This window comes from Cheilinus undulatus, linkage group 1 (genome assembly GCF_018320785.1).
Source record: "Cheilinus undulatus linkage group 1, ASM1832078v1, whole genome shotgun sequence".
Classification (NCBI taxonomy): domain Eukaryota; kingdom Metazoa; phylum Chordata; class Actinopteri; order Labriformes; family Labridae; genus Cheilinus; species Cheilinus undulatus.
In genome coordinates this window covers 51348995-51367566 of record NC_054865.1, presented here as the reverse complement: position 1 = coordinate 51367566, position 18572 = coordinate 51348995, and the positions used below count along the sequence as shown (strand labels likewise).

At 38.6% G+C, this 18572-nt stretch overlaps 1 protein-coding gene across 3 annotated transcripts in view; it reads left to right on the top strand.

Moving 5' to 3' along the window:
* Window positions 1-18572, top strand: part of znf609b (zinc finger protein 609b) — a 146135-nt gene that overhangs the window by 1459 nt on the left and 126104 nt on the right. The window lies entirely within an intron of this gene.

Sequence of the window (18572 nt, the reverse complement as noted above, 5' to 3'; positions counted from 1 at the left end):
TCCCAAATTACACAACATTGTCATTTCTCAATATGTTTAAAGGCGTTTATTAAGAGACTTTTAACTCAGTCTGGTCATGTTTGAATCTGGGGTCGCTGTGCATATGCATATGTGGATAGAGTTGATCGCACCTCATGGTCAAGGGTTCAATCCCCAGCTCCTGCAGTCACATGTCAATGTGTCCTTGGGTGAGACATCTAACCCTTAAGTGCTCCCACAGCTGCAGCAGTGGTGTGTGAATTAAGAATGGGTACTCGATTACTTGCACTGGCAGTCATGACGCAAGTAATGCGTCATGACTCACACACTGTGCACACACTATTTTAAGCAGCAGTATTTTTACTGATATGGCGTCACAGGTTTGTCTGACTGAATGTACTGGGTAAGAAAAGTATGAAAATAAACGGTACACAGAGGTAAATCCCCCCATGGCTCTGGCTTTGTCAGCACAATAAGCTACATTACTGCATCAACAACTGCTGTACGATGGCTATGGTAACTCTTACGGGACATACAGTACGAGTCAAAAGACAAAACAAAAACATTAGCCATTAGCGCCGTTCAACATGCACTATTTATAAAGCTACAAGAGTGGAGAAGAACAGCCTGCCAATAGCAAAACTGCCGACAGGAGATATGCTCGCATGAGGTCTTTAGAGGGAGACGACTTGTCGAGTCGGAGAAAGAGCTACCATCACAGCTAACAACAGCTATGAAAGTGGAACAGATGTATGAGTAAAGAGAAGGTTGAATATAGCTTGGACTGTCATTAATACGACAGAGCTCTATGTTGATGTTTCCTTTATGGTTATACAGTTAATAGCCCTCAGGGTCTCATCTCTTGTTGCTTCATTCAGAGCTGGGATTTAAAGTGCTGATGGGTAGAAGATGATTTAAAAATCATTGGCTACACTGGCTTTAATAACAGCCTGCTTCATGGACTCGATATGGACTTACATCAAGGGAGTCTCAAGTTTAAACAGACCTTTAAACTGCTGTTTAAGCTGAATCAGTGCAGTGCTGAAAACAAATCGAGCGACCCAGCTTGTGTTACAGCCCCAGACTGACCGACCGACGCTCTGAGCACACTCACTATATTGCTGATATCAAACTTGTAGTGGGAAAAAACCTGTTAACTGTGTTGCATGTTAAGTACAACGGCACAGGTGAGAGGCCTTAGTTTGTTGTGTGGTTGCTCGTAATGGTAGTGCACAATATGCTGATGACTGGACCCAGCCACTTATCACCTCGCTACACTAGCGGTGGCATCAGTTTTGTGTTGCGTGTGCACTACAGCCCAACACACATTTGAACTGGTGATGATGGTGTAGCAAAAATCCATTCCGCGGCAGAAATTTACTAATCATCGTATTGATACCAACTTAACACCCACCACTCCTTTCCCTTTACTTCAGTATTAAGCAATACTGTCACACATCACTATTTACCTCCGCCAAGGAGGTTATGTGATCGGGTGGGTTTGTTCATTTGTTAGTTTGTTAGCAACATAACTCAAAAAGTTGTGGACGGATTTTGATGAAATTTTCATGAAATGTCAGAAATGGCATAAGGAAGAACTGATTAGATTTTGGGAGTGTTCCGGATCACCGTCTGAATCCAGGAATTTTTTTAAAGAATCCTGTACTATCGGGATATACGGCTAATGGCAGAGGTCTGCGCTGTTACCACTTTACACCAGGAGATGGTGGACATGAGTAACTTCAATCCCAGCAGCATTTTTTGGTGCATTTCTATTCAAAGTTTTGGAGTTTATAGAGTGTGAAAGACGCATGCCCGGTCGAGGAGACGAGTCAGAGTGTAATAGAGAGAAAGACAGCGAATTGTAGCGAGAATACTCACAATGCTGGGAGGAATAGAGGACTATTCACCCTCTGCCATGACTTTCAGTCTTTCATGGGTGAGACTGTCAGTGCATCTGTTGGCACCAGCAGGCAATGCTTCCGCCATTACAGTCCACACGTAGCGAAGCCAATGCTTTGCCTCACCGTGTTTCCACCCTACCGGGGAGGGAGTAATCGGCGAATGCCATGGTTGGGGGGCACATGGGGACAGATTCAGGAATTTTTTAAAGGATTCTTCACTATTGGGAGATAGGGCTAATGGCGGAGGCCTGCTCTCTCCGAGTGCTTTTCTAGTTTCAACATTCTTTAAGCCTGAGAAAAACAAAAATGGGTGAAGAAGGACTAAATTGTTATTGATTAATTCAAATGTAAGTTGGCCTTGATTAGCCAGCACAATCAAAATATATGTGGAAAATCCATCAGTAATTCTTAATAGTGCAACACGGCAATGCCAGTATTTTACAGTATCATTTAGATCTAGTATTAGCCAAGTTAAGCCAACTTTATTGTACACATTGTGATTGCACTTACAGACTAAGAGAGATATACAGAAAACACCAGACAACCATGAACTCCAAAACAACTTTAAAACAAGAATGCAAGACATGCTGTGCATTTAGCATTTCTTGTATTTGCATGGTAAAAATGACTTGTTTGGAGATGAAACCAACAGGATTTATTTTAGCCCGAAGCTAAAAAAGAATCTGACATCAAGGATATACGATAGAGCCCCTAGAAAATATTTTGAGGCATCTGCTGCAGTGAGCAGTAATTGGGATAAATGTTTAAGGATATCCTTGCCAAGACTTCCCTCTCTGTCCTCTGGTAATTGTTTACAGTCCAAGAAGGAACATTAGACGCAGGAATGGAGGTTAAGTTTAGAGATGATGTTTAAAACATACATGTAGCTGCAGATGTTACCAAAAAATCATCTATAAAAGTGGATGGGTCTTGGGATTGTCATGTAGCAGATTCATTTTGCTTCTTCCACATAAGTCCACATAAACCTACTGCCTTGCATACAGAAACGGCCAGCTGAAATGCTTGTGGACAGGACTGTTGAACTGTAGAAGAACTCTTCTGAAGCCTAAAATCTTGTCTCCTGCCTAAAAAGCGATACAGAATCTGTTTATACGGATAACTTGCACCATTAAGATAGAAGCTGGCTTCTTAAACCACAAAATAAATTGATGAGTGCAGAAATTCAATCATGTCATGCTTTAGAGGACAGTAACCACTCAAGGATTGGCTAATTTACTTCAGTTGGATTGAGTGTTTTGTTTAATCACCCTCTTTTAATGCTATCCGTTTAGATAAGTGCACCAATCCACAAGAGTGAAAGGGAACTTTGAATATTTGGCAGTGAAGCATTTAACTTGTTCCTAAAGAGCCTCAAGCATCCCTGACTAATGCAGCTGTTCAATTTTAAGTAACAGTTTGGCAGCTCTATTGTCTGGGTGTGGCAGTAACTCTGTACTGAAGCTGCTTAATACAGGAGTAAGATATTACCTGGAATCTCAAAATAGTACAAAAACTACTGTATTGCTAATCCACTTTGTGTCAGCATGTCATGCATTAATCATGGCTGGTATAGAGCAGACTGTAATTTGGATGTTGGGAGTATTAAGTGAACCATCCTCTTAGCTTGCAGTAAACCTGTGGATTTGTTTTGCATATGTTTGTCACAGAGGTCAGTTAGCAAAGCAGATGGTTTGGTTGAAGAGTAGCCTTGGTGTAACTTTGACCATCACTGTGGTTGGACTTGGTTGTTGTTAATGATTTCAGGTCCCAAACTGTGAGCTATGCCTACACAGAAAGAGCACACACACTCGCAAGAATATGCGTTTCATATAATGGTAATCTTTTGGGACATGTACCTTTGTTAATTTTGGCAGCTATTTTTAATTTTAGTCTTTAAATGAAATGCATTTCAGTTTAAGTCACATTTTAGTCTTTTCTATCCTTTAGTTTTAGACTAGTTTTAGTTGACTTAAAAATTCAAAACATTTTAGTCTAGTTTTAGTCCGAGCATGTAGTTTCTTGCCTAAATCTGGTACCAAGTCATGGTAGTGTGTTCTCTGCAACTGCCAAACCTGAGGTCCCTGCTTTCTACAGCTGAGAGGCAGAATAGCTACGGATGCATTGTTTTTGACAGATTTACCCACAGTGGAGAAATGTCACAGATTTTGAATGTCCAACGAAAACTAAATTACATTTTAGTCTAGTTTTAGTCATCTTGATGAAAACTTAACTTAGTTTTAGTCAGTTTTAGTCATCACAGATCTGTTTTTGTTAGTTCTAGTCTAGTTTTTGTCATGTGAAAAAAGGCCGTAGACTAACATTTTTAGTCTTATTCAAGTGTCAATTTTTTTATAATGGTTTATAAAATTCCTCCTTTTTTGTGTTATGTATGTTTTCCTTAATAAAAAATGAGTGACATAAAAATCATAATGCCCTTAAACAAAGCAAATGACATCAAAGTTGCAGTACGAGCCAAAATAGTAACGTTTCTTCACAAAAGTCATAACCCAAGCTGTGATCAGCTGGGAGCCAGCTTCATGTCCTCCACCCCAGCTGGCTCCTTTTTAGCTTGAAGCTTGTTGCACCCTCATATTCAGATTCACGCTACTATGGATTCATTGCTTCAGAAATAATTGTATTGTTTTCAATACACATGGTCTTATTTATGGAATTATTTATTGCTTGAATTTGTCAAAAAATACAAAAGATTAACCCAAGAATAATCGCATATTAAATCGCAATATTTGGTAAAAAAAAAATCGCAGTCAGATTATTTTTGCACATTTTTCAGCCCTACAAAAATGACCCAATAATGGGTGCTTAGGACTTCTGGATTTGTTTCCCTGATGTCCATAACGGTATCAATATTGTTTGACTTTACTAGTTTTATATCAAAGTTTAGAACTGTGATATGATAACCCTAAAAGGAGCAACAAGAAAATCAACATTACTAGGGCTACTGTGGTTTACCTGTTATGCAAAACCTTTACTCAGGCTTTCTAGGATGCCATGGATTCATTAATTACATCAATCTTGAGGGTGTTTCACTCTGGGAAATGCTTTTCCTTCTCATGCACTTGTCAAGCTGAAACTAGATGCTGCAATATGACACTGGCAACCCCAGAGGATTTCTCATTGCCACTGATTTTCACCAAATTAAAATTATTAAGCAGGAACAATTAGACTGGGAGCACGAGTGTTCCTGCTAATAATTTTAGTACTTCTTCAGAGCAAATGTGTCGCATCCTCTGTTCCCTCTCTTTCTAAAACTCAGCTCACTGTGAAGCTGCTACTCCTTCCTCTCCAACTGAGTACTTTTTCAAAGGCTTCTCCTCTCCATCTGATTACCTCTAATCACTGAAAGCGTGTGAGGGGCCTTGTTGTAGCATGCCAGGCACATTTTATACAATCTGACCGAGCCATCAGTCGTAAAGTAGAAGTGATCTTTATGACTCTGAGCTCCACAAAATAACATGACATTTTAGAGGTGTCAGAGATGTGTAAATTTTGTAGCATGCTTGGATGGGTGCCTATAGGGAGAGAATGAGGACAATGTTGGAATTTCCCATTTCCCTATGAAGTAAATTGACTGTGATGGCTAAAATAGAAGGATATGAGACAGATGTGCGTGTATGCGGCTGTAAAACAGATGTGTCATAATTAGCATTATTAACAAAGTGTTTGTGTTTGTGTCTGTTGAATAGGAGGTGCGACAACTAGGGTTGTGCCTTTCAAGGAGAATTCAAAGAAAATGTAGATGCCAAGAGATGTGTCACAGGACATGAACTGCTTTCCACTTACTATTAATTTAATCGTGAATACCAAACAGCTTTTTACAGCCACTGTCTGGCTGTGGCATTACAACCAGCACTGATGAAAATATGGTAGAAATAAAGTTTTAGATGGGGATGACAGTTGCTTGTTTCTTTTAAGCAAGTTGATGACTTTTCCCATCCATTGCACTAACCTCTACAGGTTTTCTTTGTTGTGAGTCTGTTTTGTATTTAACCTTATTTGAATCTTTTCCAAGTAGAGCTCCATATCAAAGAACTGCCGTTGGAGACGAGATTTTAACAGTGTTTGTTTTGAGGTCCAGGGCATCAGATTAGTCTGGGACAAGAGGATTATGTTGGCTTTGTGAGGCTCCTGTCATCTCATGGCTCCACACCAGACGATGGCAAAGTAAGAAAGGATTTAGCCTATATACTTAAACATAGCTGGTAATTCTAATTATTGTTTACCTTTATAATAATGCAATAAAGCCATTTGCTTTGGTTGACTGTAAACCTTCATATCCATGTATATTCTAAGTTATTACTTCAGTTAAGAATAACAAACAGGAAGTGTATGTATTTCTTAATTCCGTTGTGCAGTTGGGAGTCCACATTAAGCCTCATAATAAAGTTAGTGTCATTAGACAGTGTTGAGATTAGATGGAGCACCATTGTAGTGTAAAACATGATGCAGTGTTTCCTCAAGGATGGGATTTATTTGAAGTGTAGGGGGATGGGCTCGCATAAGCTCTGGCAAGAGGCTCCACCATCCAGCAGAGCTTTACAAGACCAGGCTGCCAGTTAGTAGTCAGTAAATGGAATTTCAAATCAATGCAAAATGATTTCGCATTTAACAGGAATCTGTTTAAGGAGAGAAATTAATCCACAAGACATTAGAATAATCCTTTATGGTACAAGACTCCCAGGATCTTTTATTCTAGCTCTAAATTTCTTAGTATTCACTGTATCATCAATGATAAGACATTCACTGACTTGCCTTGTTAACACATGAGAAAAGTAATTTTCTGTGAAATGTACCATTTTACACAATTAAGAAGACAGAGCATTTAAAATCTGTGTTTTTATCTGTCATGGTTCATTTTTACAGACTGTAGGTAATTCAGTTTTGACAGCCACCAATACAAATTCCAATGTAATATCTATATATTTTACTTTTTGTTTCCACTCCTTAGAATGTGTAACACTTGGTTAACACAAGTCTTCACAGTTCAGTAGGTCTATGAGAAGCTTTGGTAATGGTTCATGGATTTTGTAATATACTTAACCATGGTTTGTTTAGGTCAAAATGCAGTGCTACATTTATGTGACGATTCTTGATTCCCAGATGCCAAATAACAATGTATCGGGCTTGTGCTGAATTCGTAAGTCATTGCTTCAGCTCATTGGTTACATGCAAGTCTAACCTGACACGGCTTATGTACAACTTAGTTTCTGTTTTTGAGGACAGATACTTCCAAATTGTGCTGCACCTGAGAAGCTATTAATACTGTCAGTTCACTGTAGTTGTTTAAATCCAGGCAGAAGAGCATTATGGCATGAGATCAGCCATTAACCAGTACTGAGGTTTCTTGATGGGGATTGCAGGTCTAAATTAATGTAAGATATCATGATTAGTTTAATGAACGGGTATTTCTTGTGTCAGCTACTGAGGGTGCTGGTTTGTCATCAAGGTGTGTAGCAACTGACTGTTGCTTTTTGGTTTTGTCCTCCCTCATATGATTTCATCATAAACAGTGTTTGGACTCAGATGATCTCCACACAAACTTGCAATTTAGCAAGATTTCAGGGTTAATCTTTGTCCATATCAGCATACCTGAAAAAGCAGACTTTGACTTATAATCATTCATGCAAACTGAGCCTGAGGTACCTAAGGTACAGAAAGATGATCTACGTTACTGCTGGATACTTTCTTTCAGAAAGCAATACAGAAAGCAGCGATGTTGTACAGTAAGACCAGATAGTTCCGTTTGGTTTACCATTACCTTACATGACCAAACCAGAAAGCAAACACAAGTTTGTGTGTCAATGTTTTTAGACATTTGAACACAGTAGCTCAGTCCTGGAGATGTAATAAAATGGAGTCAACAGTATTGTCAATTGTTTGTGTTTAAGAGAAAAATAAGTGGGGGTTGAAAAGTTGCTAACATTGTAAGTGTTTGGACCATTCTGATTTGGACAGTTGTGTCTGGGTTGGTAACAGAAATATTCATATTTTAATGTAGATTGCTGTCTCATTTGAGCTTTGCCTCGTTCACGTCTTCAGGGTGGGGTTTTGTTGAAAAAAACATCCTTTAAGTGACAGTTGTCATATGACCTCTGTAGCTGTATTATGGGTCAAAAATGTGCCTCAGTTTAGGGCATTGCTAGGATTTCTCACTCGTGAATTGTCAATTACAGCAGAAAAGAGCACGCTCTGTCTGCTTGTTGCACAGTTGCTTCTTTGCCAGAGAGCGGTGATCCATCTTTTCCTGGGATGTGAGCCCGGGTTGCACTCAACTCTCCCCCCACACAAGCCATAAAGATATTGTCAGCTTTTGTGGCTCTGAGCAGTCTTGAGTGCTGCAAAATGTTGTCTCATTTGCCTCTTGTTTGAAGAACTGATCTCTGTGTTCTTGGAAAGAAAAAGCACAGGAATAAAGAGTCAGTTCACGCTGGTTTGGATTTTTTCCCCTGTTTTAATAATGCCGCTCTGTCACCCTGCATCAGTTTGTTTAACACACTATTGCTCTCAGTAATGTCTTCATTCATCCGCTCATAAGCAACATGACCTGGTTTATCACACTCGCTTCACTTGTTCCTGACACTGGTGATCTTTTCACCGCGAGTTAAGCATGACAATTATCCATCTACAAACGCTTGATGAATGAATTGTTGTAAACAAACTGGTGTCTCATTGTTGAGATGTTTAGATGCAAAGCAGCTCAACAACAAAACTTGTTGCCAGATAAATCGAGAATCCAACTTGAATCTATCTTTGTTCGCCAATACAGCTGCCATTTTTACTCACCTCATTGTGAGGAAGAAAATAGGATGCTTTAAGCTTTCTGTCAACTAACAAAGAAATAAGAGAATGTTTGACCTTTGGAACCCTGCAAACATTACAGTCTACCTATGTCATTTCTAGCACTATCTGCTCAAACCATATCCCCCACCAGTTCTGTATAAAAGACTCTAGCCTTAAAGTTTTTCAATTACAGTCCTATCAAGAGGATTACACAAGCAACAATCTCCTACAGCCATACTGCAGTGGATTCTGTTAAATTTTTACAACATAAAGACGCCATAAACTGAGTATTAAGGGATGGGGGTCTTAGCCTTTGTTGCAAAAAGATTGAGGACACTTAATTTTGTCCTTTTTTTCTACAGATTTTTATTTATTTATTTTTGCTTATTTTATAACTGCATTGATAGAGGAGGACCGTGGCTAGCATTGGAAACAGGGATGAGAGAGAAAGAGAGAGAGGGAAAGACTTGTGGGAAAGGAGCCACAGGCTAGACTTGAACCTGGGCTGCCTGTACACATGGGACACAAACTAACCACTAGGCCATCTGTGCTGCATGATTTAAACAGAGCTGTGTAGAAAAGAATTACATATGGTCGGTTTCACAGCTGCCCATACACTGTCAACCTTTGTAAGTCCAAAACCATGAAGACTGTCGAAGATTTTGATACTTTGTGATACCCAGTGATTTATTATGACACTGTATTTTTCTAGATGGTTGTGTTGAAAAGTACTGAAACGAGTGATCTTCTGAAATCTTTTTGTCCAAAATCTGCCATAATCGAGAGAGAGAGAGTGTATAGTCTAATGTCACCAACATAGTAGTGCAGTTTAAGTTGTGTGTGGAATTCAGTTTTGGTATTTAAAAACAAAAATGGACACCTGCTTAGCCTATCTATTTTGTAAACTTGCAATAAATTTGCAAAAAGAAAAAAAAGAGAGATTTATTTGCAGTTTTGGGGTATGAAACTAAACCCTTTGTTTGCCTGATGCAGATGTAACACAACACAGAAATGCTGCAAGTGAGTAACTTTTTGCTTTGTTAGAAAAAAGTAGTTTAGCTGAATTATTTTATGGTAAATAAATACAATAGTAATATGGGGGTATGCAGTATAGTGGTTTCAGGACCTTGTTTAATTGATGCATCTAAAAGGGTATGATTTGTGGATATTAAATTTGTTAGATGACTTCTTTGGCTCACAGAATTCAAATCTGTATTTTTATTAAAGGATGCACAATATTATCTGTAGAATATCAAGGTCAGAAGATATTAGCTTAAATGGGTCATAATTGGTATTGGCAAATATGAACATTTCTAATGATATCTAGTAGAGGTAGACAGATTATAAGCCTGGCTGGTTAATGATGCTAATATTTGGCATTTGGGCAAGTATATGTATCAGCATTTTATTTTGCTAATTATCGGTTAGAACAGAGCCTCTTTGGCTCCACTGCAAGGTCCATCTTCCCCTCTGGCTTGGTTTTCACTCTCTACCATCTCACCTCATGTTCAGCCCACAGCACTATCTGACTGGCCTGATGTCTCAACTATCAGCCAATCAACACTGAAGCCTGAGTGGCACTGACACAAGGAGTGTACTGCATCACTTCCTGTTCCCTGCTGCTACTGGGATGCTCTGTGTGGTTTCTTATGTTTATAGAGCTGGTGCTAAATTGTTCATTTTTAAAGTGTGTTTTAAAGACTGAAGTTTTATGTCTGGACTACATTTATATACCTACATAGCAGCGTTAATTTTGATGGCACTTTTAAGTTTTAGTTATAGTCTTTTGCCAAAAATATCTTTTAGTTTTAGTCATAATTTTAGTTTTAGTTGACAAAACTTCCCAACATTTTAGTCAACGAAATTTACAGTAAATTTAGTTGACTGATTGGATCTCTTCCCTACTTACTCCACCACCACGCAGCAAAAACAGTTGTAATTGGATCTCCCCTATATCTCATCCCACCTTTTCACACAGTCAAAGTAGCTTTGATTGGATATATACCAAGCTTGTCCCTACTTTCTACTTGACGAAATTAGGTCTGATTGGATAAAGTTTCTGTCAAACATTTTCGTTTCATTTTTATTTGTTGACTAAAGTGTCAATTAATTTCGTTTTAGTTTTTGTCCAATGTGCACTTGTTTTAATAAGTTACTGTCTCATTTTCATCAGGGGAAAAAGGCTATTAAGGAGAACTATAAAGAAAATAATTAGTCAATAAAATTAACACTGCTGCATCGACATTGTTATTGGCTGAAATTAATTTGTAAATGATCGAATATCAGCCAAAATACAGTGTTGTACATCCCTGTTATTCATAAATGTGTTCATGCTAAATCTAATTTAGACAACAGCAGTAGTGCATCTGATGCACCCTTCTGCAGAGTGGAAAAATCATTTAGCATCATCCATCAAGATGTTGTTACTCTGGCAAAATTATGACCCATTAATGCTAAGTAAATCACAAGAAAATGTGTCTTTTAACAGGTTCATACTGCTGAATGTAGCCAGAGTGAAGCCACTGTACAACTTATGCTGTTTAACCAAGACTCACAAGAAACAGTTGAATAGGCTCTACCATACATGGATGAAGAAGTAACAGTTTATGCCCACAAACTAATTGGAAAGACAAAAAGAGAAGACGTGGCTGGAAGTTTAAGTTTACTCCCGGCTTAACTGGAATTACCAAGCAATTAAGGCATCCATTCCCAGAGACAAATCATCGTTGGACAGTGGTAGATGATACAAAGTTTACTGATGGGTTAGAAGATTTCCATATCTGTATCCCATACCGTATCCAATAACGCCACTAGATTTAAACATTTCTATTTTGGGGTCCAGGCTTTTAGGTCTGCTGTCCCCATTTTTCCTGTGTCAAAAATCAAATCACAACCAAAGGCTTTGAAACTGTCGCCAATGTCTCAGAAGGGTCTCCAAAGACAACCTGGCAACTGTAACTGTCAAATCCTGTGGTGCTTTATAAAGATGTGTTTCTGAGTCGAGCTTACTGTCAAGCTACAAAGGTCTGTGAAGATGTGATGTGTGGGAATTCCTCAGAGAACATCAATACTTGAGCGCGGTGACAGTGCGTGGGTGGTTCTGAGGCTCTGTCCCCGTTGCCCTTATCAAACTGCAGAATCCTCTGCCGTCTGTACAATCAAAGAGAAAACAGCCGTCTGTCTCTCCTCTGACACATGCCCTGTTTGTGAGATTTTGAAGACTAAAGTGGAGAACATCCAGGAATGACAAAATTGCTCCAGTTGAAAGCTAAAACAGATGAACTTGGATTCAAATGTCAATATCTTTTGAAAAAGTAGGACTGATTTTTTTGTCCTACAGCTGCATTAATGTTAACAGAGTTCTGCTGGCCTGTTTCATCTCACAGCCTGAGCGCACATGGCAGCAGATGAAAGGAAGAAGAAAGACATTTTACATCCATTTTAGTTAAAAACATATTCCCACCAGAGCAGCCTGAGTTTATAGACCACTGAAGTGTTGTCATTCCTGCTCACACTGATCATGTCCAGTTCCTTTTACTGAGCATGGATAAAGACTTAACTGCAGTCCCAGGCTTTAGAAGTTTCTTTCCCCACGACATATGAATATCACGGGACTAGTTTATTAGGCAGTAAAAGGAAGAAAAAGAAATCTGAATCTATTAAAATGTAGGAAAGTTGTACTGGTGGGATTTTAGTCCTCAGATTTGTTGCCTTATTTTTTCTTGGATGCTGTTCACCTTGATTATTAGTCACAGAAAATCCTCATTAAATCTACTAATTTTGATTAAACTAGTCAGATTTGGCCTGGAGTAAGGGTAATCCTATTTAGGCCCTCAAGGATGGATAGCAGTGGTTGGCCAGTTGCCCTCATCCACCACACTTGGACAACTGTCAACCATTTTGTGCAGCCGGCCTGGTTTTTGTGGTTAAGAGAACATCAGCTCCTCCAGGCTTGGAGAAATATGGTTTATGTCTCCAAATGCTAACATTGCTGTGGGCTTTGAATGAAATATAACTTTAAATCAGTGCTGAAATGAAACAATTAGACAAATATTGACCCACATTACCAACTAACTAGTGGTGAGAGACTTAAAAGTCTCAAAACTAAAGAGAAGTAAAAATATGGGCTTTTCAATTAAAGACTTGTCAAACAAATTATCTTCAGTTACTAAAAATAAATGTCTGCTATTAGCAAAATGTAAATTCAATAAAATCCTTGTTTGAAGCTCTTCAAACCAGAGGAATAGAGGGGTTTCCCTGCCATAGTCTATGTCCTTATTAGTGGTCATTTAAAACAAGCAAAAAAGCAACAGAAACAAGTACTAAAATTCAATTATTCATACATTCATGCTGAAATATGATGCTTTCTATGTCCCACATGGATGGCTATTTACTTGTGCTGTTTCTGTGCTGTAGCATGCACTAAAGTGAATGGGAGGCATGAAAATCATGGAGGAAGAAAGACAAGAAAATATAATGGGCCAAAAAAAACAGTCACCCGTGTCAAAATGACTGGAAATGTTCAAATTTTTGAGTTTCAAAGAAAACATGATGCAGTGTCCATTATAAAAATGACAAAATAGAAAAGATTCTAAGTCCACACAGTCTTAAAGTGTAATGCCGATAATCAGTAACAAGTCCACAGGGTTTTTATTGCCGCATAAAAAAACCCAAAACAACAAATGAAGACTTGGGGGAAAAAAAGGATGTTGGCATTTATTAAAACAAAAAACAATTGCACTTTTAATATAATAAGTGCAAAAAATGCAGTAAATGTGCATTAGGCTTAAAAATACAGACTTTGGCTCCAGCGTGTTTACTAACCAACTAAAACCTTCATCGTACATAGCTGTAGGTCTTTGGTGATATATCCACCGACACACCTTGTGGTATGTTGAGACCTCTTATGGCCTGGCTGTATTTTGCCCCTCCCATCTTTGCAAATCTTTTCTTGGTGATGAATTGCCAAGCGGCTCCTGATGTTACAAGTGTGTCGCTGCAGTCTGGCAGTGTCTGCATATTTCTTTTTGTTTGTTCATCAAAAGCACAAAATGCTTCCACATGTCAGATTTAAAAGTTGCTGGAGCCTCCACAATCTCAAGAACTATGTTACTCGGTTCTCCCTCACCACTTGTACCATCCACCATTTTTGTGCTGTTAGAGCAAGCCTATGAGTGGAGTGCAAAGGATGATGAGAACATAAGGTCCGATGGGACCTGTAGTTCTCACTTCCCTTTGCTCTCCAACATTAAAAAACACTACACTCTCTGCCCTTAAGGACTATCCTTTGAAACTGTTGCATGTCCAGGACGACACTGAGATGTGTCTGTCACCGCAGTACCACAATATTAACAATACCATTACATCCCTTATGATAACAGAAACTTTATTTACATAGCACTTTTAAAGACAGGGGTTTACAAAGTGCTTTGGCACAAAACATACCAAGAGTGAAGTATGAAATGCTTCATACTTTTTAATATCACATGATTAACAACAAAATTCTCATTATTTTAATGATAGAAAGGGTCAAACTTTGGGAAAATAACCCTACAAACAAGTCATGCTTTTAACAAAAAGCTGGCACAAGCTGTAGGGAAAGAGCTTTAATTGCACAGGTAAATTGGTGGTTTTTCTGTGCTAAAATATTGCTGATGTGTTTGTGCAATTTAGACAGTCTGCAGGAGGTTGGCAGCAACTTTTTGTTAATTTCGGAGCCAACAGTGATGGCAATATTTGCAGTTTATGAGACTGACATCTGATATCTGGAACCAATCATAGTTGACTGGCTATCACACAAGTGACGTCTAGCCAATCAGATATTGACTTTATCTGCAATTGGTAAATAAAAAGCGGATGCAAATAATCAGTGAAACGCGCAGTATCAGCCCTGACAGTTACTCAGGCGGATAACAAGTCGACCCCTAATTTTTATTAAGTGAAAACAAGAAATAACTGAGTATTGAGGGCCTCAAAAAATATTTTTACTTTTGTATTGAAGCTGAAACCATTAAAGATGCTGTGTCAAACCTAAAATACACTCACTAGTACTAGAGTTTTTTCTATCAATTTTCTATCACTTTTTAGACTGATAATTTGATAAATAGAGAACACAGACTTGAGATAAATCATTACTAAAATGAAATAAATCTTTCATTTTGATGTCAAAAATCTGGTCTGAATAACAAGAAAGAAAGAAAAATGTACCGTCTGTCATGGGTGATGCTGTTTAAAGTACTGATGTGGTAAATCAGGTAGTTACATTTAATCATGACACCCATTAAAGAAAAAAGTCTCCCATAATGACCCTGAACAAATGGCGCTGTGTAGCTGCAGGCAGTGAACACTGTTTTCCTCCAGCGTTGACGTGATGCTTGCCGCACAAACATCTCTGCTGTGGACATTTGTCTAAACAGTCACAGAAGCAATCTTGTGGCTTTAACATAATTGGATTGGACTGTCCCGACTGGTTTGGAAAATATGGGCGTGTAACGTTTCACTCAACAGCTTAAGGCTGATTTATGCCTCAGCGTTGAGATGTTGTGGTATTTATGTGCGGGGCAACGGACGCAATATGGGCCACAACCAGACCACAAGTGTTGTAATTGGACAGCTTGTCCTACTTTTTCTATCGCTGTTGGTTATTTGTTGATAGGAAAGACAACTTGGAGCTGGTTGAAGTAATGCCAGATAATCCTCTTTTTTCAGTTATGTTGGACAAATGTGTATTTTGTAACGCCACTTCTACTGGACGACTGTTTCCAACCACTGTCAGCTCTGCCTCTAACAGAGAGAATAAATGAAAGCAAAGCCAATTACTCTGGCTGTAATAAAGAGTCAGCATGGCTTGATAATGTACTCCGCATCCATCTTGTGTGGAAGCAGTGAAATGCAAACAACAGGTTAAATCCTATGCTGAAGTATAAATCAGATCCCTCACAGCAGTAGCAGGGAGCAACTGGACACATCATCATAAATTCAGCTTTAGTGTTATGTTGTAACGTAAATTATAGACATCCTCCAAGCTGTGAATATATGAGACTATATGAATTTGTTGCATGTCGGCAGAAAGGGAGCACTCGTGTTGTAGTATCACTGTAAAATGAATGGATGTCTTAGGTTTTACTAGTACCGTTCTGTTATCTGTGAGATGCTGACATAAAGGGCAGAATATGATGTCTGTCAGTCTGTTTGCTTTGCATTTTAATACGGCAGGTTGTATAAAAGAAGATTGATGGTGGTGAAGAAAAAGAAAGCAGACAGGCACAAAGAAATGGAGCTGTAGGTGGATAGCTTAAGGGAAAAAAGATTACACAAGCACAGTCTGAGCAAAAAGCAACAGAACCTGTGCACTTTTAATTTTCAGGGTGACGGAGCATTTCAACTCTGACCTGGCTGATGTGTGATTTTGAAGGTGGGTGCACATGCTACCTTGTCATTTCCTGCAATGGATGACCAAACAGTTGTGGCAGCAAATATGTAAACAAGGCCATCTGATGTCTGGATCAGGTATTTTGGTATTCAAACTTTAATCCTCGAGGTTGGTATTTTGTAACATACTGTAAATATGGTGTTATTTTCTCCAGTAGGACCATGTGAAGCAGAACAGAGAGCTCCGTTTGCACTGAGTCGAGAACTGTGGATGAAAGATAATGTGGGTTGAAAAGTGGGAGTGAACTGGAGTGAAAAGGTTAAGCAAACATCCAGCCTGCAATTACTCAGTATTAGAGTAGGGAAAAATATGAATGCATGATACTGCACCAGTGAAGTTGTTATCTCAAGAGTGGGTGTAACTTAAAGGAGGATGTTTCACAGTGGCATGCTACTCCTCCCCTGATTCTGATCTTACATGCCTTTTCCAGCAAGACGACAGTGACTGCGAGCATACGTTGGTGTCAGCAGTCACTGTCAGATGTAAGCTGTTTTTGTGCCTGTTTTGGAGCTAGATTAAAAAAATAGTACTTGGGATTAAGTGGTGTCTAGCAGTGAGGGTGCAGACTGTGCTGGAAAGACCAAAAAGGAAAAACTATTGTAGTTTACGTAGCTTGGTTATTGCAGAAATCATAATCATGACACTGAAACACAGTTCCTCGCTGATTTTACAGCCTCTGCATCAAATGCATTTATCATGGTTAGAGACTCTAAAATCCTAAAAAACAAGCAGTAAAAAGAAATAAATTAATAGAAAAAAACAATTAATGTACAAAAATAATGTTATCTAATAACAATGAAGACACTTTAATGGCCAAAATATAAGAACATACTCTGAAACATTAACCACATGACAAACCTTTGGACAATACAAGTGTGTGTTATTATGATTATCTTATTTTTATAATCATGGGAAGCTAAAATTGTGATTGAAATTGAAACTCAATTAATTGCTTTAGTTCTAGCTTCGGTCATTATAATGGCCTACTGTCCTTGCCCTAGTATACAAGCACTTTGTAGAAGAATCTGTTGCCACCTCTACAGTGCTAGGTGGTGACATGCCTCCTTTCATCTAGATACTTATGACATTTTTCTGTTGATCCTGCTAACAAGTTGACCTACAGTAATCTGATTATATGTTAAATGGTAAAAACATGGAAAACTTTCCAGCCATGTATATGTTTTGTACATATTCTGAATTTTACCTTTGACACAAATGCACCCTGTAGCTTATTGTGATATCCAAGGGCAATGTGACTTCTGTTAAGCTATGCATATGTTGTCATTGACTTTTGGTCAAAACGTAGAGCAAAAACTTGAACATGCTCAGAATGCCTGGGTCAGTTGGGGTCAGATTAAGGCATAAACATATCAGTGGATCTGGCTGGGTGGTAAAACTTTTTTTAACTGCTTTCTCCCTCATTGGGTTATCCTGCATTTAAAGAAAACAATGATATACCTTTGGGTAAATGACCCTTGTAGAGTGCTGATTTGACTGAAATAAGTCCTGAAGCTAGGGGTTCCATACTTCACAATAGAGCCCGACCGATATGGGATTTTTGGGGCCGATGCTGATACCGATATTGGGGGCTAAAAAATGCGGATATCCGCTATATCGGCTGATATCCAATATGTTGGCTGATAAATGAAATAAGAACATTGATATACACAGGATATATACTGTACATGAACACAAATTCTTATATTTATATTATCTTTGTTTATTTCACAAAGATACAACTTAGACGACTTTAAAACGCTGTATAATAGTCTTTTATTAGATAATGGTGGACATGTGAATTAACAGTTGCATTTTTCATTATTTATTCTCTACTCCTGCGTCTCTACTCCTCTAAGCAGTAGAGACAACTGACTACAACTCCCACAATGCGTTGCATGTCAACAAATATGGCTGCCTGCTGAAGAAAGTCAAAGTACATGATCGAAAATGGGTTTAAAATGGATAAAAAGACCCTTTTACTGGATGTAACGCTGTGGATTTAATCTCCAAAGACCATGAAAAGTCACCAAAGTTCTGGGCTCGCTATAACGGCATCCTTTAGAGCTATGGAGACATCGTTGATAGCAAATAAATGGCAAAATGGTCAGCTTTCAGAGGATAAAAAGAGTAAGTTTCTGTGACTTATGGTTTAAAAGTTATCAGCATTTTTATAAACTGTGTCACGTATTGCTGTATATGACAACACTGTCCTCAGAGACTCCGGAGAGTCAGCCAAGTTCTGGGCTCACTAGAAAATGTTCTGTAAGAGCTACAAATGCTTGGAAGACATGATTAGAAAGGCACAACGGAAAGCTTTCACGGATCCGTGCTGCATGAGCTCTAAGGGTTAATATATCGGCTGCATATTGGCCAATGTTGATTAATCTGTGATATGCTATAATCGGCCCGATAAATCGGCCCGCTGATCAATCGGTCGACTGTACTTCACAACTATCTTT